Raw genomic sequence first — 26,619 nt, 5'->3', positions numbered from 1 at the left:
CATGGGAACAGCATGGGGGAAACCCCCTATGATCCAATCACTTCCTACCAGGTCCCTCCGATGATACGTGGGGCTTATGGGATTACAATTCAAGATGACATTTGGGTGGGGACAAAGCCAAACCATATCACTTCCAAACCTAAAAAGCGGTAAACACTAAGGCAGGCCCGCCTTGACCTCCCTTCCTCCAGTGACCTTAATCTCTATCTGATCTCAGCTATTTACTCCTAAATTATATGCTATACTGAGTCACTATTAATAACTAAATCCTCTCTAATATCCATCTCAAGTTCTCACTCCCCGACTACCTCCATGATTGATGTGTCTATAGCTCACCTGCTCTTGTAGCTAAACTCCAACAATCCTCAACACACTGAAATCATCAAGCCATTGGTTTGGCCATCTTTTCACTGTCCTTTACTTCCTTATATTCTTACTGCAACTCTCACCCAGCTTAAATTCCAAATCAATCATTATAATCACTTCTTTGCATTCACCCTCAGCTTCTTGTTCCTCTCTCACTTGGGGGAAACACAGCTTTGATTAAATTGAAATTCCTACCTACTCTGGGGAGCTACCCGCACAGTTGAATATGGCTGGCCAGAGAGAGACCATGCTGGTTTCTCACTCGAAATTCCAGTGAGGCCCTTATGCTTCCTGGCAATGGTATATGTTATCAGCTCAGTCATTCTTCCATTCTCCTGGATGACTACTCGTATTTTCTCTTTTCTCTCTACACTTCCAATACCTCCCTCATTCTTGTTCCCATAGATAACCTTGTTTATCATGGTACTGAAATATGTGAAGCAATTAGAATAGAATGTTTACCAGCTGCATACCACCACCTGCCTGCATTTTTCCCTACATACTCTATTGTTTGAACTGCCCATATTTGTAACTAAGGCCAACTTTTCTGCCCTAGACCTTATCTTTTTCATTTACTAAAGGACACTGCTCCAGGAAGTCTTACATCATCTCATTTCTGGATTATGCCCATAGGCATACAAATATGTTGTTTCTCCATATTAAACCTCCTCTCTCTTCTTAGCATTTTAAAATTTGTACTCTTCTAACTTTACATTATGAAAAACACTGACGCAGAAAAGTTAAAAGAACAGTACAATTATTAACCATATAGTGACCACCTATTCGTTTATCTCCATCTCTTTACAGAAACTCCTTAAAAGAGTTATCTACACTTGCTGTCCCCAATCTCTCTCCTTCCATTTCTCTTGACTCCATACCAATGATCCTTTAAGGTCACGTATTACTTCCATGCTGCTAAATCCAATGATCAACTCTTAACCTATCAATAGAGTGACCCTACATTCTGATTTGCTTGGGACAATGGTGGTTTATGTGTCTTATCCTGGAGTAATTAATATTGTTCATTTTCACTCTCACTGTCCTAGTTTGTACAGTAACTTATACAATATTCCTGCCTACCAGCAACATATTACACAGGTAATTACTCCTTTTGTACTACCTTTGGTTTTCAGAATATCACATTTTCCTGGGTTTCCTAATGTTGCCCTGGGCACTCCTATTTCTCATTCCCTTCTGTAGTTGCTCCCTCTATGTTCCGCACCACTAACGGTGGACCATCTCTGGGCTCAGCCCTGGCTTCCCTCCTCCATCCATATTCACTTATTTGGTGATCTCATCCCAGTTTTCATAGTCTGGACCTCTCCCTTGAACCCCACACACTGGTGTATTCCCCTGCCTTCTTTTTTAATTTTTATTTATTTGTTTATTCATATATTTTTGAGACAGAATCTCACTCTGTCACCCAGGCTGCAGTGCAGTGGTGCGATCTCGGCTCACGTTGCATGATTCTTCTGCCTCAGCCTCCAATGCAGCTGGGATTATAGGCTCATGCCACCACATCCAGCTTATTTTGTTGTTGTTGTTGTTGTTTTGAGATGGAGTCTAGCTCTGTCACCCAGGCTGGAGTGCAATGGCATGATCTCTGCTCACTGCAACCTCCACCTTCTGGGTTCAAGTGATTTTCCTGCCTCAGCCTCCCAAATAGCTGGGATTACAAGCACCCGCCGCCATGCCCAGCTAATTTTTGTATTTTTAGTACAGATGGGGTTTCACCGCATTGGCCAGGCTTGTCTTGAACTCCTGACCTCGTGATCTGCCCACCTCGGCCTCCCAAAGTGCTGGGATTACAGGCGTGATAACTTTTATATTTTTAGTAGAGACGGAGTTTCCCCATGTTGGCCAGGCTGGTTTCAGACTCCTGACCTCAGGTGACCTGCCCGCCTCAGCCTCCCAAAGTGCTGGGATTATAGGCGTGAGCCACTGTGCCCGGTCCTTCCCCTACCTTCTTGATAGCTACACTTGGACATCAGAGAGATGTCTCAAACTTTGCATGTTTAAACTTGAGTTCGTAATACTCCTAAAACCTGCTGTTCTTGCAGTCGTTTCTCCATTTTGGTAAGTGGTACCTTCATTCTTCCAGTTTCTCAGGCTACACACTTTTAGTTGGCCTAAATTACTCTCTTTCTCTCACACTCACACCTGTGCTGGCGGCAAACCTGTCAGCTCTCCCTTCAGAATATACCCTGACCTTGCTGCTTTCTTACCACCTCCATTCGTTCCACCGTGGTCCAGGCTGCCATCACCTCTTCTGCAGGTCACAACAGCCCCCAATGGGACTGCCTTGCAACAGTCTATTGTCATCAGGGCAGGTAGAATGATCCTTTAAAACCTAAGTCACTCCTCCTCTCAAAATCCTCCATTCCCGGTGACCTCCAACACCCCCATCCATGACGCAGATTTCTCTTACTTTATGTCTCGTATTTCCCACTTCTTCATCATAGGCCTCTTTCCTGCACTCAGATCCCCCTCAGAGCTTTTGGCACCGGCTGATTCCTCTGCCTGGAAGGCTCTTCTCCAGGATACCAGCATGGCCTTCCCTGATTTCCTTTAGGTTTTTATTGAAATGTCACCTTGCCATGAAGCTCTTTCCCAATCACCTTATCTAAAATGGCGGCCCCTTTCTAACTCCCATTCCTGCTTTATTTTTCTCTAATATTTTCCACCATCAAATATACTGTGCATCTTATTTCTGTATCGTTTGCCTGCTTCCCACTAGAATATGAGCCCCATGAAGACAGCAGTGTTTGTCAGTTTTGCTCACTGCTCTACCTCCAGTACAAAGCCAGTGCACTCAATAAATATTTGTTGAATGAATGACTGTAAAAAGGGTCTAATAATACCTACTACCTTGGGGATTATTGTGAAGATTAAAGAAGGCATGTGAACTTCTTGGTACACCATGTTGCTCAATGACTGTCAGTTTCCTTCACCTCCCTGTCTCCCCTCCCAGTTCTGGTATCAGCCATGCCCTCCCTCTCCCTCAGGGAGTGCCCAGTCAGAGGTAGGGTGAAGAGCAGCAGCTGCCTCATCAGCAGCCTGCAGACTCCCTCTAAACCCAGAGTCCTCCCCCATCACACACCCCTCCCTCTCACACCTCTCCCCCACACACTCCCTCTCCCCACAACCCCTCTTCCTCCCTCTCCCCCTTCCTCATGCCCCTCCCTCTCATACCCCTGCTGCACACAACCAATCACCCCCTCACACCTCTCCCCCACACTCCTTACTCCCTCTTCTCCACCCCCTTCTTCACACCCCCTCCCTCTCATACCCCTCCCCCCACACCTTCTCATACCCCATCACACCTCTACCCCATACACCCCATCTCCCTCTCCCTCCTCCACCCTCTTCCCGACACCCTCCTCCCTCTCACATCTCTCCCCCAACACCCCTCCTATGTTCACATACCCCCTCCTCTCCCTCACACACCATCCTCTCCCTCACACCCCTTACAATACTGTATAAGGACAGAGATGCCTGGCAAGAGACATCACCAGCTTCAAATCTCTGAACAACTGATGGAGAAAAGGGATTAGACTTGTCCTATGTGGCTCTGGCAGGCAGAACTAAGACCACAGGGGGAAGCTGCAGAATGGTAGATTTCGGCTTTTCATAGTAAAACTCTCCAATTACTAAAGAGTGTCGTGAAATGAATGGGCTGTTTCTGCAGGTCAAGGACTTCTAGCTATTGGAAATGGGGGATGGACTAAGTAATCTTCATGATTCTAAGATACAGGGGTTCTAGAACCACCAAGCCCAGGAAAGTGGCAAGAACCATCTTCTCCCTGGACTCACCCCTGGCTGAAGAAAGGTCCAGCCTCCAGTCTAATGTCATGGCCAAGTAGGTCCAGCCTCCAGTCTAATGTCATGGCCAAGGCTGTGAGTTCAGCTGCTTAGTGCTAGCGTCTAGGGACTTTCTTTGTTGGGCTGTCTACAGTTTGGATTAGTTGTTTTCTCTCTTTAAAAGGAAAAGCTCTGGAAAGGGGCCTGGGGTTGTGGGAGACTATTTTCATCTCGGGTGTCTCTTCCAAAGCTCTGGTGTTTTGCCAGGATTTAAGCATGGTATACACAACCCAGTTAAAAATAACCCCTTGATTGAACAGAAGGCGTGGGAGAGAGGGGCTAGCCAGGCAACTTTGTTAGAGGGTGGGGGAGGTGGGCAAGGAGAGGAAACTTGTACCCAGAGCCTTGGGAAGGGTTTTATTCCGGAAGAGATATGTAGACTCAAGGGGACTAAGGGCCAGGAAGATACTGTCCCTAACTGCTCCTTTCCAGGAAGAATTGCCCAGCAAGTGCCCTGCTTTGGGTATGCCCAGGATGTAAACAAACTGCTAGTTTTGAAGGGTTCTCCCAGGAGTGAGTCTGCCATCTTTCAGTCCTGAGTGCCAGCCTATGGGACTAAAGTTAGGGCAAAAAGACAAGAAGCAGAAAGCCAAGAAAGGTTAAACAGTGTCAAAAGCCACAGACAGGTCAAAGGCACAGAGGCCAGAGAAAGGTCTACTAGATTTGGCTATTGGGAAGTCCTTGTGATTTGTATGTGACTTCCAGACTTTTTCTTCCATTAACAGACATTTAACATAAATGGAATTATCTTATATATAGTATCCTGTAACTTGCTTTTTAAAAAAACAATAAATCGTGGGGGCATGCCAGTAAATACAGTGTGACATCATTTTTCATAACTACATACTATTTCATCAGAGGGACATACTACATTAATCATGCTTGGCTGAGAGGCACTTAGGCTGTTTCCAGTTTTTTGCTATTATCATAAACATGCTGCAACAGGATATTACAACAATGCACACACAGATATGATTACTTCTGCATGTAAAATATTTAGAAGTGGAACTGTTGAAGTGAGATGCACATTTTATACTTCATAATACAAGCACTTTGCCTATATATAGCCTCCCATAATTTTGGAGAAAAATTATATTCTCTTCTGATTTCCTCTAATCTTTCCAGCCATTTTTTCCTATTCTCCATCCTACTCATCCCTTATATATTGGTATTTCCCAGAGTTAGGCCATTCTGTTTTCTTCTTCCTTAAAAAATTACCAACTCAAATGTCTACAAGAGCCAAGAAGGTATAGTAAATATGTGAACTGGGACAGATATGACAACGAGAAGGGGCAGGGTTATAGCAAGCTAGAATTACACATTGTCTAAAAGTATTCACATTATTTTAAAACACTCTGCCATAAAGCATGTCTACAGGTAGATTTAGCTTATAAGCTGCCAATTTGGAACCCAGTTAACACACCTTCCCCACACGACTACACCACTGCCAAAACTTCATCTATGTGCTGGTAACTCCCACTGCATCATCTTTAACTCTGACCTCTCCCTGGGAACCCCAGACCCACATATGCAGATGACTACCTACATCTTCCCTTATGTATCCCAGAGTATCCTTAAGTATCTCAAACTCCTTATGCACACAACCAAATTCATGATCTCTGCCCTTTCCTTCTCCCAAAAGTCAGATAAAAAGTAAGAAACAAATGATCTTCTTCTTGGGTTCTCTACCTCAATCAATGGCACCTCCAATTTTTCTACTGACATGGTTTGGCTGTGTCCCCACCCAAATCTCATCTTGAATTGTAACTCTCATAATTCCTGTGTTGCAGGAGGAACCTGATGGGAGGTGACTGAATTATGGAAGGCAGGTCTTTTCTGCACTATTCTCGTCATAGTGAATGAGTCTCACAGGATCTCATGGTTTTATTTATTTTGAGAAAGAGTCTTGCTCTGTCACCCAGGCTGGAAGGCAATGGTGTGATCTTGGCTCATTGCAACCTCTGCCTCCCAGGTTCAAGTGATTCTCCTGTTTCAGCCTCCAATTAGCTGGGATTACAGGTGCCTCCCAGCATGCCCAGGTAATTTTTGTATTTTTAGTAGAGACAGGGTTTCACCATGTTGGCTAGGCTGGTCTCAAACTCCTGACCTCAGGTGATTTGTCCACCTTGGCCTCCCAAAGTGCTGGGATTACAGGCATGAGCCATCACGCCCAGGTTTTATAAATGGGAGTTTCCCTGCACAAGCTTTCTTCTCTCATCTGCTGCCATGTGAGACATGCCTCTCACTCTCTGCCATGACTGTAAGGCCTTCCCAGCCATGTGGAACCGTAAGTCCATTAAACCTCTTTCTTTTATAAATTGCCCAGTCTCGGGTATGTCTTTATCAGCAGCATGAAAACGGACTAATACACCTATCTTTGAAGCCAAAAACCTGGAGTCATTCCAGATTCTTCCCTTTCCCTAGCCTTCCATAATTTATCATCATGTTAATCAAGTCAATTCCATAGGCATAACAAGCACTCACTGAGCACCTAATCAGTGCCAATTACTATCAGGGGCTAGGGCTGGCCACAAAGAGGAATAATATGCAGTCGGTGCTCTGGAAGGGCAGACAGACAGCAATCCATCAGGACATGTAGTGGTGATGGAGAAGTGCCTTACAGGATGTTCTGGGAGGACAGAAGGTATACTTTGAGTCTATTTCCTCAGTGTTCTTTATATAGTCTTTATTCTCCATCCTCATGGGACTGCCTCCAGTCACCACAATAGCCTCCTAACTGGTCTTCATGCTTCCAAGTTCCCTCCTCCAATTCATCTTCCATATTGGGTAAGGACAATCTTTTGAAATAGCAAATCTGATTACGTCATTCTTGTCTCTTGCCTAAAACATGTCAATAATTTCCCCTATCTTTCAGGATATAATCTAGAGTCCTTTTGGAGTGACTTGCAAGGTCTCCCATGATCTTGCTCTGGATTCCTTCTCTAGCCTGTCTTCCAGCATCTAGGATGTAACACCATGTGCCAAATGTACCAAACCACGTGCAGCTCTCTGAACGTCCTTATGTGCATCATGTTCTCAGTTTATGCATTCCCTCTGTCTAGAATACCTACCCTGTCATTTTTCAACTGCCTAATTCCTTAATTTTTTCTTTCTTTCTTTTTTTTTTTTTTTTTGAGACAGGGTCTCACTCTGTTGCCTAGGCTGGAGTGTAGTGGCACAATCATGGCTCACTGCAGCCTCGAATTCTTGGGCTCAGGTGACTCTCCTACCTCAGCCTCTTGAGTAGCTTGGACTACAGGTGCACACCACCACGCCTGCCTAATTTTATGGGTTTTTTTGGATTTTTTAGTAGAGATGGGGTTTTGCCATGTTAACCAGGCTGGCCTCAAACTACTGGGCTCAAGTGACTGGTCTGCCTCACCCTTACAGTGCTGGGATTACAGGTGTGAGCTACCATACCTTGAAAAAACAATCACCTCCTTCAAAAATCCTTCTCTGACCACTTTGCCCACAAAAGACGGCTTCTCCCAAGTGTTCTCTGTTACAGATCCTCCCTGTCCTGCAGGATTACAGTAGGGGAGAAAAAGAAACTTCCAAGGCATTTTGCCAGGCTGCTGAAAGGGGCCATGATAGGACATGTCCTTATGTGGGTGTCTTTGAAAACAGGCAGTGTTGAAAATATATGGGAGTGTGGGGTAGACAGTGATGATTCCAGAGGAGGTCTGGAGCCCTGGGAAAGGCCCGGCTGCTTGACTCTGGTTGCATGTGGCCTTGAGGGGCCACGAATACTTCAGGTCCACAGACCACGTATCTTAAAGAGCTACTGACATAATGTAACTCACCCACTGACACTTATGGCACTGACCCCTGCCAAATACAAAACTAAAACAAAAGAGAAAGAAAACTTTTTAACTTCATCATGGTGAGTCAGCAATCACAAATGAACCAATTAAAAGGTCTTCTTTTGGTCCTTTAATGCTAGAAGCAGATGATCAGAATGAAGGTCAAGAGGTCCTGTAAACAGTAATGGCAGAAGAGGAGTGAGCCCAGTGATCCACTTTGGGAAAAAAGCCCTTTCCGACCCCTCACTTTATTAGGTGTCTCCCTTCTGTGTATTCGTGGCACCCTTGACTTTTTTTTTTTTTACCATCGTGTTAGCACTCTATAATTTTGTTTTCATGTCTGACTCACTCTAGACTGAAGTTCTGGGGTAAGGATTATGTATTAGTTTTCACCCTCAGTACCCAGCATGGTACCCAATATATTGAAATGCTTATAAAATGAATAATGGAAGAAGGGGCAGGAAGGAAGTTTAAGTAAACAGGTTTCAAGTTGAGAAGTTTGGAGACCAAAAGGGATAGATACCATAAATTCATGTGATGCAGAGAAAAAATTTCACTATGTCAGAGACAGTGAGGAAACTGCACAAAGACTTATTTATAAGAATATTGTACATAGATATTCTGTTTATAATAACAAGAAATTGAAAAAAAAAATCCCTTAAAGGATGTGAGTGCTTCACAGGGATGTTCCGCAGAAACTTCAAGCTAGTGTTCTCCCCAAATGAACTCAACAGCTGCCCCGTAAGTGTGCTCATTTCCCTGTGTTCCCTATGTTAAAAAGTGGTGCCACCATCTTGCCAGCTGCCTGAAACAGAAACTAGGAATCCATTTTTACTCATCCCTCCAGCAGCCACCTCATGTTGTCATTTCTCCTCCCCTAACATCACACGAACTTGTCCTCCTCACTGCTTCCCAAGCATTACCGTCCTCAATCCCACCTCCTGTAACCCTTTCTCCCCATTTCAGGCAATGACCTTTCTAAAGCACAAATCTGTTGCTGTCCTTCCCTCTCTGCTTTGAAACCTTGGCTGACCTCATAATAAAGTTCAAACTTCTCAGCATGACCTTCAAGGCCTCTTACCACTCTTGGACTTGTATTCCAACAGGCCAAATTACTTCCAAGTGTGTCTCCTTCCCTCCACGTGATTCCTGCCCTTCCCTAGATTCTACCTGGCCAGTTTCCAACTGTCCACCAATAGCCGTCACAGGTGTCACCTCCTCTAGGAAGCCTCACCTGCCTGCAGTCAGTGGCCTTTATCAGATAAGGGTCAGGGGCCCTCATCAGACCACACACAGCTCCCCATGCTTGCTCTGTTGCTACAGTAACCACACTGCCCACTCAGTTTCTTTTTTTCTCCCTGAGATGGAGTTTTGCTTTTTTTGCCCAGGCTGGAGTGCAATGGCACCACCTTGAATCACTGCAACCTCTGCCTCACAGGTTAAAGTGAGTCTCCTGCCTCAGCCTCCCAAGTAGCTGGGATTACAGGCATGCACCACCACACCTGGCTAATTTTTGTATTTCTAGTAGAGACAGGGTTTTGCCATGTTAGCCAGGCTGGTCTGGAACTCCTGATCTCAGGTGATCTGCCCTCCTTGGCCTCCCAAAGTGCTGGGATTGCAGGCCTGAGCTACCACGCCCAGCCCCCATTCAGTTTCTTATCTGTCACTCTCCCCTAGACCTCTGCACAAGGCTTGGTAGATAGTGAGTGCTTAAGGGTTTAGGGAGGGGCAGAATTTACTTAGGGTCTCTGGAACTTGGAAGTGGGGCAGCAGTCACCAGGGGCAGGTCCAGATGGGGATCTATGAGATGCTGATGCAAGCATGGTCTCATCTGGAGGCCTGGTCACTGCTCCACAGAGGTGGAGGAGAAAGAGGAGGAGGCTTCTCCCACACCCTGAGGATACTCTCTGCCACACTGGGGCCTCTGTGGGGTCTCCTGGGATTAAGAACATCATACTGAGCAGACAGTTCCCATTCTAGGGGGCGGAGGCTGGCTTAGCGATGGAGCCATCCTTTCCCCAAGCCATTCTTCATTCTTTATGGTCTCCGAGTTGCAGAAGCAGAAACTGCTCACCCTTGGTTTGAAACTTTTCGTGACTTGTGCGAAGAAATGTCATCAACAGCCTTTTGTTTGGACTTGACTTGTGTGAATGTGCCAGGGGACTTGCTCAGAGGATTCTTTTCAGATGTCATTTCTGTTTGTCTATAACCCTGGTCCATGCAAAGTCATTCATGAGCCAGTTTTTCTGAGGCTCCAAGGCTGTCACAGTCTCATTCTTGCCACAGCCCGCACAGCTACTGTGTGACTCCCTCCAGCCTGGCGCGGGTGCAGGGCTTTGGCCTCCCCACAGCCCCACACTTAGCAATGGTGTGTGCTGTGGCCAGGTCAGAGCCAGGCATTGAGACGCAGCTGTGAAGAGCACCCAACCAAGTCTCTCACTCTTCAACTTGACTTGAATGTCTCCGAAGCCCGAGCTACAACTTCAATTTACTTCCCCCAGATGGTGAGCTAGCACCATGCCTGCCTTTTTCAAAACCGTTTCCCCAATGCCCACACAGTGCCTGGCACTCAAGAAAAATGTATAACATGAGTGAACAGACCATGCAATATCCAGTTATTTGAGTCAACTGAGGGAGATCATCAAACTCAATGTTTTGAAGGAAGAATAATCCAGAATTTAATATGTCCTTAGAGCCACTTTAGACTCTGTCCGCTGCTTTTTTTGAAACAAGGTCTCACACTGTCACCCAGGCTGGAGTGCAGCAGCATGATCACAGCTCACTGTAGCCTCAACCTCCCTGGCTCAAGCGATCCTCCTGCCTCAGCCTCCTGAGGAGCTAGGTCTACAAGTGCACACCATTATGCTAATTAAAAATGTCTTTTTTTGTAGCAACAGAGTCTCTCTATATTTCCTAGACTGGGCTCAAACTCCCGGGCTCAAGTGATCCTCCCGCCTCAGCCTCCCAAAGTATTAGCATGACAAGCGTGAGCCACTGCACCTGGCTCTGCCCACTGTCAATGCTGCTGGTGTTGGTCCTGGGAAGGAAGCCCAGAGTGCTGGGCCCAGCTGCACAGTGGACCTGGATATAGCAGAATGCACAAGTAGGTCAGCAGGACCCGCCCATTCCATTTCCCTCCCCAAGCCCAAGCCAGCTGCAAGGACTGTGGTGATAGGATAGATAAAGGCAAGGGAAATGGGAGCTGTCCCCAATTTAGTCAGTCACCAAGTGGCGATGGAGGTAAGACAGAGGTAAAAATTAGACAAGGGTTTGTGGTGGTCTCGGGAGGGAACTATAATGCAGTATATACAGAAGGGTTACAGATAGAGGTGCACACAGAGCTGGGGCTCCAGGGCAGGAAAAACTTCCCAGGGGAGGTGACATCTGAGCCAGAGTTTTAAAAGTAGAAACTGTGAGGACGGACACTCCAGACAGTACATGTGTGTGGACAGCTGGCCAAGTTGAGCGCCTGCCTTGTCCAAGCCCCTCTAGAGGGGAAAGGCCTGCCACAGGCAGCTTGTTGAGCAGAGACTGCTATGCCTGATGCCAGGCAGCATTCAAGTTGCTCAGTGAAGTCAAAGCAGTAGTTCTTAAGGAAAAGAATATGGAGAAGCGGCTGGGCACAGTGGCTCACACCTGCAATCCCAGCACTTTGAGAGATGGAGGCGGGTGGATCACCTGAGGTGAGGAGTCTGAGACTAGCCTGACCAATATGGTGAAACCCCGTCTCTACTAAAAATGCAAAATCAGCCAAGTGTGGTGGCGGCTGCCTATAGTCCCAGTTACTTGAGAGGTTAAGATAGGAGAATTGCTTGAACCCAGGAGGCAGAGGTTGCAGTGAGCCGAGATCACACCATTGCATTCCAGCCTGGGTGACAAAGCAAGACTCCACCTTGAAAAAAAGAAAGAAACAAAGAATATGGAGAAGTATTCCAGGCTGGGATAGCACAAAGGCATAAAGAGTAGTTCAGTAGGGCACTGGCATCCAGGTGTTAGGGAACCGCAAAGCATCAGCTCCTTAAATTACAAGTCTTCGGTTGCATCCTGTGTAGCTGGAGTTGCCAAAAAGCCACACTTCCCGAAATGTGGAAGTATTTCTGTATCAACAAATGCCAATCACCTGGGTTTGTTTGCAGTCTATACAAGTCCTGACAGCTCCACGCCAAGACAGATTACTGGAAGGTCTCCATGAGAGTGGAGGCAGTCAGAGCATAAAGAGAGAACACTTACCACCCTAGACGAAGCACTCACTGCATGCCAGGCACCAGGCCACACACGTCATGGACATTATCTCATGTAATCCCCATAAATGCGCATGAGATGGGGACTGTTATTCCCATTTTGCAGATAAGGAGGCTGGCGTTCAACATGACTAAGGGCTTATCCAGGGTTATACAGCTAGCAAAGTGGCAAAATTGGAACTCTAACCTAGGTTTGCCTGATTTGAAAACCTAAGCTCTTTTCAATTGCCCAGACTGAGGCAGAGGAGCTGTATCCCATCTTTGCTGAGACAGCCTGAAGGAGATGCTGTGAACCTGGCACAGGCACACAAGGTTGAACCACAGGGATTGGTAAAACAGTGGTGAGGTCAGGTGGTAGAGATGGACCCCTCTTCCTCTGACCAGCCTCACCGCAGTGCCAACAGATGATAGTCTAAGCACAGTAAGACCATTTTTGCCTCAGCTCAAAAGCTCTCTACTTCCTGAAATCCAGGCCTACCCTCAGAAAAGGTCTGAAATTAGGCCCAGTCACAGGCTGGAAAAAAATGAGCAACCTGTGGCTAGGGAGAACATGGTGTTTGTAACTCACATAGGCCATACCCCTCCGTTACCCTCCCTTTCTGCACCTAGCACTCCACGGGTTAGGGAAAGGGGCTCATGGCTAGACAGGGAGAGACCTACTGCTCATGGAGGATGTCCCTGGGGATCCAAATGCATGGTAGCAATGGCTGGTCCTACCTTTCTTCCTTTAGCAAATGCTCCTCTGTGGAGTACCTGAGTGAGGACTAGAACAGAAACAGATGGAGCCAGGCTCACCCTTTGCTCCCAAACCTGTACCCTACATGCAACTGTGCCTGTGCCGACAGCTTTCTTTGATCACAATGAGGTCTCTGAACCCTGTATTTCCTCCCAATAATCTGAGCAGCAGCAGAGGAATGCATCTCTATTAGAGTCAGCGACTTTGCTGGAGCGAGTCCACTGGAGGCAGGGCTGGGTCAGGAGCCCAGGCCTCCTTGATGAGCTGTCTTTCCCCACAGCCTTGGGTGTGGGTCATGGTTTCTATGCTCTGCCCTACTGCACCTCGTGCTCTTCTTCACTCTGCACTCAAAATGACTAGGCTACAAGCAGAGCTGGCTAAACCAGACACGGCTGCTGACCATGTTAAAAAAGCTCATTGCTTTGGAGGAAGGATTCTTTCCATCAGGAGAACCACATGGGCTCATGGGGCCCAATCCAACCAGTGATCATTCTCCTTGCGTCCCCCCTCAGGAGTAGGGTGGGCAGAGAGAAGCCCTTCCGGGGAAGGGACTTGGGTATCAGGGGCCCCTGTGTGTGCAACAGCCACAGGGCAGGAAAAGAAGGGCACAGGAGCAGAGGCAGGTGGTTTGATATCGCCAAAGGTGGCCTAAGGGTGAAAATATACCTGAGCAGAGTTATGCCCTTAATCCCTCTTGCTGATCTTGGGGTATGCATGAGGATGAGTGATGGAGATGGGGAATGTGGTGGAGACAGCCCTTAAGCTGGCCAGAACCTCACTGATCACAGTCACCCTAGACAAATGGGAGCAAGGCCAGTGGAGACAGCAGGGACAGAGCCCCCCTCATCAGAGCTGGTTTCTGGGTGCAGGCCTCAAGCACATGCCTTGCCACATTTGGAGGACTTGCTCCATTTGGGCATTTGCTTCTTGGAGCAAGTTCCACAACCGGCCTCTGGCCCAGACACACTATTGGAAGGCACTGAGCAGCAGAGTGAAAGGTGTCACTTTGTTTTTTCGATCATCTGTTTTCCCTTTTTTTTTGATGGAGTTTCGCTCTTGTTTCTGGAGTGTAATGGCGTGGTCTCGGCTCACTGCAACCTCTGCCTCCTGGGTTCAAGCAATTCTCCTGCCTCAGCCTCCCAAGTAGCTGGGACTACAGGCATGTGCCACCAAGCCCAACTAATTTTGTATTTTTAGTAGAGATGGGGTTTCTCCATGTTGGTCAGGCTGGTCTTGAACTCCTGACCTCAGGTGATCCACTTGCCTCAGCCTCCCAAAGTGCTGGGATTACAGGTGTGAGCCACTGTGCCCAGCCCCAATCATTTGTTTTCAAACTATGTTCAGAAGCTGTCCACTGTGGGAAACTTCCCTATACTAAGCCCTTGGAACACAGGGAGAGACGATGGGTCTATCTCAACACAAGGGCCACAAAGATGTCATACGGCCAGCTGTCAACAGGCCTGCTTTCGTGATGCTGCCAATTATCAGGTGTGTGTTTCCCTGACCAGGAGCTCCTAAGAACAGAGGCCATGTGGCCCAATACTCGCCACATCAACCCTGGACAATCTCATCCACGCTCTGGGGGTTGTGTATGGACCTACCTGCAAATTGTTTCCTTCCAGCCCAGACCTCTCTCCTGAGAGATTCACTGAACTCAGGCTCCCTGTATAAGGCAGTGGCTTCCTTCTGACATTTCATTTGCCTGGATCTGGACTCTCTGCCTGCGTCAGGGCAGAGGGCAGAGCCAAGAGCCTTCATCATGGGAGGCAGGCATGGCCTGGTGTCCTGCCTCCGTGGGAGGTGAGGCTCCAGTCCTGCTTCTCCCTTCTAGTTCTGGCTATTTATTTGGGGAGGCCTGTCAGAGAGTGACCTCTCTCCCCAGGTGTAGACAAGAGTAGGTAAAGCAGGACACAGCCCTGAAGGTGCCAGCATCTTGCTCTGCTGAGTTTCTGCCTTGCCGCTGGGACTTCTGTGTGTGGAGCTCAGACCTGGGCCCTCCTACTCACTGAGGAGCTAGCTAGAATGGCTGCTCCTGGCTGGGAGCCTCACATGGCTCAGGAGGAGGGCCAGGATCATGTTGTGCTTTCACCAGCTTTTGCTCTTCACAGGCCGCAAGAACTCCCCACGTGGGGATCTTGTACCTGAACCAAAAAAAGCAAAGCTGCTAATCTGACAAGATCAATTCTCAAATACCACAAGAATGTAGCCAGCCTGCCTGCTCTCACCAGGGACTGTGCTTCTAAGCAGCCCTACGGTTCCTGCTCTGAGGCTGGAGCCTGGAACTGGTCTGCAAGGGAGGAAGCTGCCCCCACCAGTGTGTCTGGTCTTGCTGCCGAAGCCCCACCCTTCCTAGCATAGCTCAGGCATCACCTTCACCAGGATGTCTCCCCAGTCAATCTGTCATCACTCCTCCAGCTGAAGGGCCTTCACTGTGTCCCCACAACTCTCTGTCCTCACCTCTGGAAAGGCACATATACCTGGATATGTGTTTGTCTCCATGCACCATTTCCCTTAGCTCTGAGGAAGATGGGTACAGATGAGGAAGGTGAGGCCCAGAGAGGGTAAGCAACCCAGCCCTAGTCACTTCCAAAACCTCTTCTCTTTCCACTATGGGCCAATACTTCTCAAACCATCTGCGAAGAAGGATAGGTTGGTTTTGCTTTTTTTTTTTGAGACGGAGTTTCACTCATGTTACCTAGGCTGGAGTGCAATGGCGCGATCTCAGCTCACCGCAACCTCCGCCTCCTGGGTTCAGGCAATTCTCCTGCCTCAGCCTCCTGAGTAGCTGGGATTACAGGCACGCACCACCATGCCCAGTTAATTTTTTGTATTTTTAGTAGAGACGGGGTTTCACCATGTTGACCAGGATGGTCTCGATCTCTTGACCTCGTGATCCACCCGCCTCGGCCTCCCAAAGTGCTGGGATTACAGGCTTGAGCTACCGCGCCCGACGGTTTTGCTTTTTAATTTCAATTTTGTCATAAAATGATAATTTTATAAAATAGAATAAAAATGAATCACTAGAAAAATTAAATAAGGCCAGGCGTGGTGGCTCATGCCTGTAATCCCAGCGCTTTGGGAGGCTGAGGCAGGCAGATCACCTGAGGTCAGGAGTTCGAGGCCAGCCTGGTCAACCTGGTGAAACCTCGTCTCTACTAAAGATACAAAAATTAGCTGGGTGTGGTGTGGTGGGGGGATCGGCACCTGTAATCCTGGCTTCTTGGGAGGCTGAGACAAGAGAATCACTTGAGACTGGGAGGTGGAGGTTTCAGTGAGCTGAGATCACACTATTGCACTCCAGACTGCGCAACAGCAAGACCCCGTCTCAAAAAAACCAAAAAAACAAAAAAACAAAAAACAGAAGAAAGAAAACACACATGTAAAATATAAGCTCCATTTTAAAAAGTTATTTTGGGTAACAAATAGCTGAGACCATAGTGCATGCCACTGTGCCAGGCCTATTTTTTAATTATTAGATTCAGCAATATAAGCTTACTCTAATTGCTATAAATGTTTTCAAAAGTTATTCCCAGTAGCATAAAAATATTGTTGCAAACCAGTTTGAATCACTGATTCTATAGCAAGTTCCCAACTGCCTTTTGCCCATCTGGGGCATTCTACCAAGGCTTTGCCTGTCATTCACCTTCCAGTAGAAGTTAAAAAGGGATAAGATGTAGCTCCTCAGGTCCTGTCCTGGGGTAGGGGCAAGAGTACACTCTGACACAATCAGAAAGTTAGCAGGTTGAGGCCTAGAACCTCTATAGCAGATGGACTTATAACCAGCTAGGTCTGCAAGATTCACCTTTGCAAATAGTGTTGGGTCCCTAGTCATCTGGGAAGGAGATCTAAAAAGAAATTTCACAACTTCTGGACATCTACTGCAGCTCCACCTATGAGAACTGGAAGGCAGAGCAAAGAGGAAAGAGATGGGGTGTACCGTTATAGGGAACCGGCAGGTTAAATTCCTCGAATAATGGAGGAGGCAGTAAGTTCAGACAAGATGTGGAATTAATTTAAAAGAAGAACATGGATTGGTTCCCAGAGGAGGTCACAACACCTGATGCTAAGGAAAATATGGAAATAAACTGCTGGGCAGAGAAACAGAGAGGACACAAATGGCAATTCCTCCAGCTGTGAGCTGGAGTCCAGGTCATGGACAGGCATTGGGGCTGTCTAGCCCATGCAGGCTACACTTGGACACTGCAGAGAAGCTGTAGTTCCAGAGCACTCTGCTCTTCCTGGAAAGGTCCTGCACTTCAGGATTTCACCGCAGCAGGTACCTACTGAAAATATTTAAAACATTCTCCAAACAAAAGGAATCTGCATTCCCCTCGAGGTCCATGGTTCAGAGCCTCGATTCAGGACACAGGGTGGGGTTGGTGGGTTTGATTCCTGGCCCTGTGCCACTATGATCTTGAGCAAGTCGTTGCTTTCTATTTCTACAAAATGAGCATAACAACACCTACTTCACAGGATTGTTGTAAAGGTTTTTGCAAATTTGACTCCATAAAAGGGCATTATCATACTGACTTTGTGTGTAACGATTGTGCATGTATGTAAAAACACTGAAACTTCCTCCATAAGAGATGTCCTTTTTGTATATGTGCATTTGCGAAGGATGAAATTTCTCAAGATCTTGGGTCTTTGGGCAACTGCATATGCAGTGGTGACCTACTGCGGCTTTTGACTGATCTTGTCAAAAGCCTTAGGTTGTTAGTCACAGGATTTCAGATGACCATGGTTGTAAGCCTGGGTGCACACAATTACCAACTATAGTGAAATATGTTTATACATTTCCTTTTGTACCATTTCTTTATGAACACAGTTTACCTGCTCATAACTGCTGTATCCATGTGACTGTCATTAGTAACCCGTGTATGCCTGTTGTTAGCATACCTGTTTATGCTAGGCAATAAAATATGTATGTTATTATTGTCTGTTTCATGTGTAAAGTGGTCTATAAAGTGTTCTGTAATGTTTTTATGTTGATCAAATAATTCCCTTGTAAGAATGTAAATAAATATATTTTAAAGAATTTTAAAGATTATCTTTTCCAGAATTATGTTTTTAAGATTTTAATCTTTCAGAATTGTGATTTTCAGGGTTTTAGACTTTTTATGGATTCTGATCTTTTAGGATTTCAACATTTGGGATTATGGTGTTCAGGACTGTGTCTTTTGGAATTATGATCAGCTCCCATTGTAAAGGCTAAATGATGTAATGAAATACAGTGTCTGGCTCTAAAAACGGCATGACACTGTATGTGTAAGGGTTGTCTGTGTCTGCCAGTGGAATGTAAGATCTCGGAGGGGAGAGGTTCTATGTCACCTATGCAGTGCTGAAGCTATAGCACCTAGAAAAACATCTGGCACTTCGTTGAATGACTTCATAGGATAATAGGGTCAATGTGGCAACTTTTTAAGGGATGAGAGAGACCTGAATATGATTAAATAGTGATAAGAAGGAATCAGTGAAGAGAATGAAGATCCAGGTTCCTGCAGACGTGAGAGAGGTTGGAGAATTAGGGCTCAGGGGAAGAAACTGACCTTGGAAAGAAGACAGTATATCAAGTACCAGGACTTGATGACTCATTAGATATGTTGTTGGGAGGAGAAGGAGAAAGAATAACTCCCAGATTTCCGGCTTGGGTGAGAGTGGATAGTGGTGCCATTTCCTGAAATAAGAATATAGACTGATTAGATTTATTCAGTGAGTTGGATACACTGAGCTTGAGATGCTTTTGAGTCATCCAAATGGAGCTGTCCAGCAGGAATTTGGGTATTTGGGTCTAGAGATCAGTAGAGATGTGGGCTGCAAAAAAATTGACAGTCATCAGCACAGATGATGTTAGCTGAAGCAGTGGAGTGAGAAGAGGGGAGAGCTCTAATTGAAACCTGGCAAACACCAACATTTAAGGATGGGCACAGGAAAAGAAGATCACTTGCAACAGAGACTCAGAAGGAACTGTCACGTGCGAGAACTGGGATGGTATCTGGACAAAGAAATAAGGAGGAGAAAGTTTCAAAATGGAGGAAGAGATCAATACTGCCAAATGCTTCTGAGACATCACAAAAAGATAAAGACTATCTGTCGGATTTCAGTGCTTTTGGTGGTCTGGATAAGGGCATTCTGAGGAGAACAGAAGCGAGAGTGGAAGCCAGACTACATGGATTAGGAGTTAGAGAGACATGAGGAAGCGGAGAAGGTAACTGTAGCAAGTCCTGCACATTCCTGGTGGGGGTGTGGGGATGCCCAGTGTGCTCCCAGCCTAGAGGGACAATGATTCTGCAGAAATAGAGAAGTAGATGGTACTCTATTCTCCTCCGTAATTTATGGTATGGGATAACATTTGGCAAGGATGCCTCTCAATCCCACCACCTCCCCTTGCCCCCGGTGTTGTAGTGATGAAAATCCTAGGATCTTTTTCTGGAAGGGCTTTGTAATATGGGGATACCAGGCACTCAGCTATCCTGTCCAGGAGTCCACAAGCATTCAAAGCCCCCAGGGCAGTGCAATAGGCCTCCTGTACCTTCTCACGTAAGGGTCCCAAAACAGGCATCTGGGACTGTGTATCAGCTCTCCAGACTTCCTGCGTCAGAGAGCTCTGCAAAGTTTCAATGGCCATCTTTGCACTCTGGGAAACTCAGCCAGCTTGGACCATGGCAATGATTCCTTAGCAGTATGTGAATCACAGACACACAGTCACAGATACACACCACACACCCCAGCCTTTCTAAAATAGAGTGCATCTGAAGAAAAGCGTGGTTTTCCTCTGTAGAGCTGGGTAAGGGAACCACTTCCATTTCTCTATCAGCACCTCATTAGCTACCACCAGACATCTGGCAGACCTCGGTACTTTGGCCATTAGCCAGCCTGTCCATGAAACAGCAGCTGTGAGAGGAAGTAGAAAGCAGTTGTTAAGTATGTGAGCTTGGGTTCAAAACCTAGTTTTATCACTTCCTATCTGTGTGACCTCAGGCAAACGACTTAACTTCTCTATGCCTCTATTTCCTCATATTTAAAATTGGACTAATAAGGGTTAGTCTCATATGATTGTTGGGAGAATTAGAACAGAAGAAACAGGAAAAAGTCTCAGCACGGGACCTGATCCAAAGTAAACACTCAGTAGGTGTGAGCTATCATTGTCATGGCTGCTAGTATCGCTCTGCAACATGGAACAGATAGGGCTCTGCTTCCTCCTGAAACTGTGGGCCACAGGCTTGGCCTGCAGGCGCCTCATTTTCTCCCAATACTGAGCGGCCCTACTGGCCACCAACTAAAAGATATGACACTCGATCATGTCTCTCACCAAAGCACAAAAAGCTACTCAAATGTCCGAGGCAAAATACTGACAGGAAAATGGGGTATGCCAATTATGTGTCAATTTGGGTTTTATGAGTTATATTTTTTCTTTTTAAAGAAAACATTCAAAATGTTTACTGTGACCTACTCTAGGGTCTTTATTTTTCTTCCTGAAAAAAGCCTACCTAATTCTAATGAAAGTCACTGAGAAAACAGGATTCACTTAATAAGTGTCTAACATTAGATTTTGTTGAAATGATCTAACACTTATGGCCCCAAGACACATCATCTCATTTCATTCTTTTGACTAATGAGTGAAGTAATACTCAGACTTTTCCAAGATCACATAGCCTGTGAAGTGAGAAAGCTGTGAGAACTTTCAGTGTTCAAATTTTCATCTCCTTTCAATCTATCATGTACTGGAATATGTCACAATAATTATTTTTCTTCAGTAACTCTCTCCACTAAAAGACTGTCTTATCAACATTTCCCACATCCTTACACTCTCAATTTCTGGAGGGCAGATATTAATTTCCATTTGCAAAACAAATACCAAGTGTCTACTATGTGCTAAAGGCTCTGCTAGGTGTTGGCAGCCATGAAGAGACCATGCCTCTATGGGAGGAGTTCACAGCCTCAATGGGAGGAGAAAGAAACACAGTAACAAAGCTATGGGTGAGGTGGGGCACAGGGTGGGGGAAAGTGTCATGGAGTGTATTTCTAGGTAAGGGAAGACTCCGCATTCCACAAGACCAAACAGATTGAAAAGCCCTCACTCAAAATAGAGCAAAACAAGAGCTCAATAAATCTGAGTTCCTTTGGACCTACTGCCATCCCCTTCCCATCTCTCTAATTAGAGAAAGATGTATCCAAGTGGGCAATCCTCAAGGGAGGAAAGGGGGACTTCCCAGCAGACAGTGCAAGGGTGTGAGAGCAAACAGGCTGGCTTCTCAGAAAAGCAGGACTCTGGTCTGGCTGGAATGGCACATCAGCATCCCTCCTTTACACCGCCTGCTCCCTGGTCTGCACCAGGGATGGGGGTCAATGACTAGGTGGGCTCAGGGAAGAGTGAAGTGTACATATGAAGATAATGTGTGCTTCACATAGCATTTGGGAATTTTTTTTAAAAAAGTAAGATTTAGGCCAAGCTAAAGCCTTCTGCGAGGAGAGCACCTAGCAAAGCACTAGCAGTCCTGCAGCAAGTTTGGGGTTTGGGGTTGGCACGGCCGGTCACGTGGCTGGTGTGTGGCGGTGTGCAGGCCGTTGGGTCAGCGGGTCTGGGACTCTAGTGGCACTGGCGGCAGCATGGGACTGAGGCATCGCTAGGCACGTGCACGGGGCAGTGTTCCAGCAGCTTCGAATCAGTGCAATGGGGATGCCAGTCAACGGGCCCACAGAGACGCTGACCTGTGGTCCGCACATGACAAGATGCTGCCGCAGCCCCTCAAAGGCAGCAATGTTGAGGTTTAGAACATCAATAAGAAGGAGAGTAACCGGCAGAGGGTTGGATTGGAGCTGATTACCTCAGAGAATTTCACCAGCCGAGTAGTTCTGAGGCCCTAGGCTCTTGCTTAAATAACAAATACTCTGAGGGGTACCTGAGCCAGAGATACTATGGCGGGACTGAGTTTACTGACGAGCTGCAGACCTTCTGTCAGAAGTGAGCCTTGCAGGCCTATAAGCTAGACCCACAGTGCTGGGGGTCAACGTCCAGCCCTACTCAGGATCCCCTGCAAACTTCAAGTGTACACTGCCCTGGTGGAACCCCATGGGCACATCATGGGCCTGGGCCTGCTGGATGGGGGCCACCTGACCCACGGGTTCATGACAGAGAAGAAGAAAATCTCTACCACGTCCATCTTCTTTGAATCTATGCCCTGTAAGGTGAACCCAGACACTGTCTACATCAACTATGACCAGCTGGAGAACGCCTGCCTTTTCCACACAAAGCTGATCATCGCAGGAATCAGCTGCTGCTACCGAAACCTGGATGATGCCCGCCTGTGGAAGACTGCAAACGAGAATGGGGTGTATCTCATGGCGGCCATGGCACACATCAGCTGGCTGCTGGCAGCTGGCATGGTGCCCTCCCTATTTGAACACTGCCACGTGGTGACCACCACCACTCACCAGACCCTGAGAGGCTGCCAATCCAGCATGATCCTCTACAGGGAAGGAGTGTAAAGTATGGATCCCAAGACTGGCAAAGAGATTCTGTACAACCTGGAGTCTCTCATCGACTCTGCTGTGTTCCCTGGCCTTCAGGGAGGTCCCCACAACCACATCATTGCTGGGGTTGCTGTGGCCCTGAAGCAAACTATGACGCTGGAATTTAATGTTTATCAGCACCAGGTGGGGGCCAGCTGAGGCACTGACGGAGCTGGGCTACAAAATAGTCACAGGTGGTTTTGACAACCATTTGATCCTCATGAATCTTCGTTCCAAAGGCACAGATGGTGGAAGGGCTGAGGTCGTAGAAGCCTGTTCCATTGCTGGCAACAAAAACACCTGCCCAGGTGACAGAAGCGCTCTACAGCCCAATGGACTGCAGCTGGGGACCCCAGCACTGACTTCCTGTGGACTTTTGGAAATAGACTTCCAAAAAGTAGCCCACTTTATTCACAGAGGGACAGAGCTAACCATGCAGATCCAGGGCAACTGTGGCATCAGAGCCACCCTCAAGGAGTTCAAGGAGAGAATGTCAGGAGATAAATACCAGGGGGCATACCAGCTCTCCAGGAGGAGGTTGAGAGCTTCGCTTCTCTCTTCCCTCTGCTTGGCCTGCCAGACTTTTTTTTTTTTTTTTTGAGACGGAGTTTCACTCATGTTACCCAGGCTGGAGTGCAATGGCGCGATCTCGGCTCACCGCAACCTCCGCCTCCTGGGTTTAGGCAATTCTCCTGCCTCAGCCTCCTGAGTAGCTGGGATTACAGGCACGCGCCACCATGCCCAGCTAATTTTTGTACTTTTAGTAGAGACGGGGTTTCACCATGTTGACCAGGATGGTCTCAATCTCTTGACCTCGTGATCCACCCGCCTCGGCCTCCCAAAGTACTGGGATTACAGGCTTGAGCCACCGCGCCCGGCTGGACTTTTTTTTTTTTAAAGACAGAGTCTCGCTCTGTCACACAGGCTGGAGTGCAGTGGTGCGATCTCGGCTCACTGCAACCTCTGCCTCCTGGGTTCAAGCAATTCTCCTGCCTCAGCCTCCCGAGTAGCTGGGTCTACAGGCACGCGCCACCACCCCCGGCTAATTTTTGTATTTTCAGTAGAGATGGGGGTTTCACCATGTTGGCCAGGCTGGTCTTGAACTCCTGAACTTGTGATCTACCCGCCTCGGCCTCCCAAAGTGCTGGGATTACAGGTATGAGCCACTGTGCCCAGGCTTTTATTTTTATTTTTAGAGAAGGAGTCTAGCTCTCTCAGGCTGGAGTGCAGTGGTGCCATCTTGGCTCACTGCAACCTCCACTTCCTGGGTTCAAGCAATTCTTCTGCCTCAGCCTCCCGGGTAGCTGGGACTACAGGTGCAGCTACCACGCCCAGCTAATTTTTGTGTTTTTAGTAGAAACGGGGTTTCACCATATTGGCCAGGCTGGTCTCAAATTCCCAACCTCATGATCTGCCTGCCTAGCCTCCCAAAGTGTTGGAATTACAGGGGTGAGCCACCATGCTTGACCTGGCCTGCCTGACTTCTAAAGGAGCCGGCCCACTCTGGACATGCCTGGCGCCACAGAGGAAGCTGCCTGCTGGAGGACCCCCCACCTTGAGAGATGGACAAGCTGCCCCACAGGGGACCCACTGACACTTGTGCCCTTTGAGGGGGGTTCTTTTGGATTTTTTTCAAGTTTTCTTCATAAATTAAAATTTAAGTCTCATTGTTAGTAATTCTGGGACAGGTTATTAGGGTTTTTTTTGTTTGTTTTTTGAGACAGAGTCTCGCTCTGTCGCCAGGCACCAGTCTGGAGTGCAGTGGCGTGATCTCGGCTCACTGCAACCTCCACCTCGCGGGTTCAAGCAATTCTTCTGCCTCAGCCTCCCGAATAGCTGGGACTACAGGCGCGCACCACCACGCCCAACTAATTTTTATATTTTTAGTAGAGATGGGGTTTCACCATGTTGGCAAGGATGGTCTCGATCTCTTTACCTCATGATCCACCCACCTCGGCCTCCCAAAGTGTTGGGATTACAGGCGTGAGCCACCGCACCCGGCGGTTATTAAAGGTTTTAAACTTGAACCTGGCTTTCTCACAGCTGGACATAGTTATTTTAGAAAAATAAAATACTGTGTAGCTATTTGGCCATAGTCATTTAGACCGTGGTGTAGGGCAAAGCTACTAGAAAAATTCTAGGGTTTTACTCTTCCTGGGCTTTCCTCTGCCTTGCTGCAACAGAGAGGAAATGCCCATGTCCACAGCTTGGACACATTACCCCTCGTACTATCTTGTTACCCTGTGGCATGCCAAAGGAGAACTGAATCAGCCTCTGAGGCTTCTGCTATATGCTGTCAATCAGAAGTGTATGTTAGCCAAGTGTACACAAGTGCACCTAGTATGGTGGTGGGGGGGTGCGGTCATTAGCTCAAAGTATGGTGTAGAAATGGTCTTCTTCCTCCATCCTGGAAGTCCCAGTCCCATCCTGGTGTGAGAATCAACCAGGCTTTCCTGATTCACCTGAGATAACCAACTCCTCCCATAATCAGGAAACCAAATGTCACCTTCCCAAAGAAACTTTATTTTTACAGGGCTGAAGTGTAAAACATAGATGATCAAACATAGATGATCTTTTTTTTTTTTTTTTACAGTCTCGCTCTGTTGCCAGGCTAGAGTGCAATGGCGTGATCTCAGCTCACTGCAACCTCCGCCTCCCAGGTTCAACGATTCTCCTGCCTCAGCCTCCCAAGTAGCTTGGATTACAGGCATGAGCCAGTACGCCAGGCTGATGATCATTTTTAATAAGCACAATCAAATTGTTAACCACAGGATATCTACAAGAATTATAGCTTTAAAAAATACAATGTTTATATTTCAAAAATATTTGAACTCAAAGATTTAATGGTTTGTTTTTGTACATCATGTCAAAATTAACACATCAAAAGAGTTTTATCAAGTCCTTTTCTGTCAAAATGTTGATGCTACAGAAATCAAAACCTTGAATTTACTTATTTTGTAATCAAAATATCAAGAAATACTAGCTACCCATATTAAAAAAAAATAATCCTAGATCTCAACCTCATTCCTAACACACAAAACCAAAAATAGATGAATTGATAATTTAAATATAAATAACAAAATTGTAAAACAGAAGAAAACAAAGGATGGCACTATCATAAACTATTATGTGTGTATGTAAATCCAAAAACTGCTACGTAGGGCAATTTGCCAATAACTCTCAAAATGTTCACAAAGGCAGAAGAAAACACAAACACAGTAAGAAATGAAACAGAAGATAGAAAAAGACCTAAATGGAATCCATAGAGATTATAAACACAGTATCTGATATAAAAATATACCAGGTGGGATTAACAAATGATTAGAAGCTACAAAAGAAAAAGCAATAAATGTGAAGACATAGCAATATCAACTATCCAAAATGGAGCACAGAGAGAAGAAAAGATTGAAAAACAAAAATCCAGAGCATCAGTGACCTATGGGACAAATAATATAACATCCATGTAATTTAAATCCTGGAACGGGAGGTGAGGCAGAAAAAAAAATTGAGAAAATATGTAAAAAAGGTCCAAATGCAATTATGAAGAAGAAAATCAAACAAACAAACAAGAAAACTATGAACCTATAGATCTGAGGAGTTAAATAAACTCCAAGCCAAATAAAGGTAAAGAAAACCACAGCCAGGCACAGTGCCTCATGCTTGTAGTCCCGGCACTTTGGGAGGCTGAGGTGTGTGGATCACCTGAGGTCAGGAGTTTGAGACCAGCCTGACCAACATGGTGAAACCCCATCTCTACTAAAAATACAAAATTAGCTGGGTATGATGGCACATGCCTGTAATCCCAGCTACTCAGGAGGCTGAGGTAGGAGAATGGCTTGAACCCAGGAGGCAGAGGTTGCAGTGAGCCAAGATTGTCCCACTGCATTCCAGCCCTGGCAACAAGAGCGAAACTCCATCCCTATTTAGAAATCAAGCAAAAATACTTCAAAAGAACCAATGGTCCAAAGTAGAAATCACAAGTAAAGTTAGATAGTATTTTTAATTCAACAAAGATAAAAATATAACATATCAAAATTTGTAAGATGTAGCCAATGCAATATACGGAGTGAAATTTATAGCATTACAATGCTTATATTAAAAA

At 46.5% G+C, this 26,619-nt stretch overlaps 1 protein-coding gene and 1 pseudogene across 18 annotated transcripts in view; one reads left to right on the top strand and one right to left on the bottom strand.

The window, feature by feature from the left end:
• The window catches only part of ST3GAL3 (ST3 beta-galactoside alpha-2,3-sialyltransferase 3), a 230,102-nt gene that overhangs the window by 56,971 nt on the left and 146,512 nt on the right, over positions 1 to 26,619 (bottom strand). The gene's annotated exons all lie outside the window — the stretch shown is intronic.
• LOC116529578 lies at positions 21,679 to 23,102 on the top strand (annotated as a pseudogene).

This window comes from Sapajus apella, unplaced genomic scaffold, assembly GCF_009761245.1.
Source record: "Sapajus apella isolate SASKATOON/1434 unplaced genomic scaffold, GSC_monkey_1.0 scaffold62, whole genome shotgun sequence".
Classification (NCBI taxonomy): domain Eukaryota; kingdom Metazoa; phylum Chordata; class Mammalia; order Primates; family Cebidae; genus Sapajus; species Sapajus apella.
The sequence above is the reverse complement of the archived record's forward strand: the minus strand, read 5'-3'. Positions and strand labels throughout refer to the sequence as shown.